Source organism: Pinus tabuliformis, chromosome 8 (genome assembly GCF_031772625.1).
Source record: "Pinus tabuliformis cultivar Carrire ecotype Pingquan chromosome 8, CPIR1, whole genome shotgun sequence".
NCBI classification, from domain to species: domain Eukaryota; kingdom Viridiplantae; phylum Streptophyta; class Pinopsida; order Pinales; family Pinaceae; genus Pinus; species Pinus tabuliformis.
Window position 1 is genome coordinate 1530101664 of NC_142294.1, and position 2904 is coordinate 1530104567.

At 38.2% G+C, this 2904-nt stretch overlaps 1 pseudogene; it reads left to right on the forward strand.

The window, feature by feature from the left end:
• The first annotated feature begins 490 nt into the window (after nucleotides 1-490).
• LOC149241756 (dehydrodolichyl diphosphate synthase CPT3 pseudogene) lies at nucleotides 491-1512 on the forward strand (annotated as a pseudogene).
• Nucleotides 1513-2904: the final 1392 nt, after the last annotated feature.

A 2904-nucleotide genomic window follows, 5' to 3' on the forward strand; every position in this document is an offset into this window, starting at 1 on the left:
TTCTTTTCAAAATATACTATAATAAAAATTAAATTGGATGATTGGATGACTTTATTAGAACATATAAATTTTTATTAAAAAAAACCATTTTTAAATATTATTTTTAGCGAAAAAGTTTTAGGTAACGCATGTAAATGGTAAAGCCTGCTCCCTTACGGACCACCAGCGGGTTATTACAGGTGGCGTGGTTTTCCTTGATAACGGTGATGAGTCAAACCGACATTCGCGGATAGCGGCCAGAGATGGCTGTCCTCACTGTTGGTTTGACAACTGAGTTTGATAGGTTTTGCCACTTTCAGAAAAAAAATGGTAACATATATACAAAGAAAGCTTGCCAAATTTATAAGAGATACAGTTTTTGAAAGGAACTTCGTAAAAACCCGTCATGGAGTGGCCGTCACATTTATACCTCATTGGGAAGGAAAACGTCAGAAGGCAAATATTGAATTCTATGTGCGGTAGAGGGTGCAGTCTTCAAAAAAAGGCGTAGTGAAAGAAATTGCAGTGTTGAGTTTCAAGATGGAAGTGGCCGCCCTGCGATCCATTGTTGCAAGAGGCATCGCCTCGAGTGCAAACGCGATATGCGAAGTGTTAAGGAGATGGTTTATCTGGGTCATATGCGCTGGCCCCATTCCTAAACACGTAGCGATCATCATGGACGGCAATCGAAGATACGCAGCCCATCGTCAGATGGAGAAGACGAGCGGCCATCAATTGGGATACGAGACCCTCACGCATACCTTGAGGGATTGCTATGATTTAGGCATCAAATGCGTCAGCGTGTACGCATTTAGCATCGAGAATTTCAAGCGCTCGAGAGAAGAGGTAGCCACGCTGATGAATCTGATGCAGGAGAAGCTGGAAGCGCTGATAGAGAAGGAAAGCATGGTCACAGAATATGGAATTCGCGTGCAGATACTGGGAGAGCTGAGCCTTCTTCCCGACCGCGTCAGGAGAGCGGCAGAAAAAGCTATGGCTATGAGCCAAGGCAATGAGAAAGTCTTTCTTAATATTTTCGCTCCTTACACTTCCACGCACGAAATCGTCAAAGCAGTAGAAAACGTCTGCCATGAAGCTGTGAGCAGGAGGATTGAAGTTCATGAAAAGTACGAATTCGCTGACAATGGTTTCCACAGCCAAAGCGACGAAGAAATTGATGCGCTTCAATCATCAGTCACGGAAGAGGAAATTGAGCGTCACCTGTACACCGCGAACTGTGGAGAGCCGCAGCTATTGATCCGAACATCTGGGGAGATAAGGCTCAGTAACTTTCTGTTATGGCAGTCTTCTTTCACGTTCCTCTGTGTGACACCCGTTCTGTGGCCAGAGTTCTCGTTCAGGCATTTGTTGAAGGCCATTCTGGACTATCAGAAAGCGTATCCTTTGATCCAGCAGAAGAGAAGACAGCTAGAAAGACTGATCTCCCGCAATGCATCAGTATGATGCAGAATGCGGGAGCATCGAACAGTACTGGTGCCGCCGTAGTAGTTCTGTGTTTGCAGGTTTACCTGTCACGGCCTTGTTTAACTATTCTATGGGTTTTCTTAGTTGTTTTTTCCTAAAATAAATTAGTCTCTTCCATGGGTTTTCTTAGTCTCTTCTATTGCTTTTCCTAAAAATAAATTTGTGTCTGGTTGATTGAGATTGTTGGTATTGCTGGTACCAAACCAGTTTACAAAACCAAAATCAAATAAAATTTTACAATACTATTTATGAAATGGATTATTGTTAGCCAATAAAACATACAATAATATTTATGAAAAACATTTAGTTTATAGTGTCACTCGTGGAGATTTTTTTGAAGATTAAGGTTAAGGTAACTGTATTATATTATCAAAATTTCAGAAACATCGTACATCAATGGTTGCCTTGTATATATAGTTGCTGTCATAGTTGACAAAATAATAGGCCTAAGAGCTAACAAGAGAGCAAGATTGAGCCTTTAAAGAAGCCAAGGCAACCCGTGTTTTTGGTTATTTCCCAAACAAAAGTAACACAAAAAGAGAATTTTCCACAAAGAACACTACCCTCTCATACTTGTGATAGTCAACTCTTATCACATCCCAACAAAATAAACTAAAACTTACAAATAAACCGCCCAATGACAATGTTTAAACAGTTAAATACAACATAATCAGATTTAACTGTTCTACATTTATAACTTTGCCCCCAAAATGATTAAACGCTACCAAAAATATATCTTCGATGAATAAATCTGACTGTGTTGTGATATTATCCACACAATTTATCAACGTATCATAAATCTCAGTTTCTGGCACTGACGATGCCATTCAAGTCTCTCCTTTCGTTTTTCAACATGGATTCTGATTGAAATCCGCCCAAAAATTCTGGGGAAATCTTAGTGTATAGACCATAGCATGATCGGTAATCTATTTGATTTAATTATTAGTTTTTTGTTACACCAGTATAGATTTTTTTTTTTAATTTGGATCTAATATAAGTGGAATTTAATAAAAAAATTTATGAGTTTATATTATTTAAATATTTTGTATAGTTATTTAATATTTTATTCATATCAAACCAAAACTTAAATGCAATTTTCTTACACCATCGGCTTATCTCACTTTCACCTTTTTAAATAAAAAATTTAAATAAAAAATTTTAATAGTAAATGTTCAGACAATCCTTGAGGGCCTCAATCCAGCCCATCCTATCCCTTCCCTCTTTTTCCAAGGTATCATCTTAGGGTTCAAACCTCGCTTTTCTGAACAGCTGTACTTTGCATGAAACCAGGCCCCTTAGCAGATTTCAAACTACAAGTCCAGGATTTTCATACTAGCCTTGCAACAATAAAGAAGAGTTAAACCAAATAAACGGACATTCATCTGCGCATTTAAACCAAACTAATCGTTAGTACCCAAAACGCATGCAAAAATTAATCAT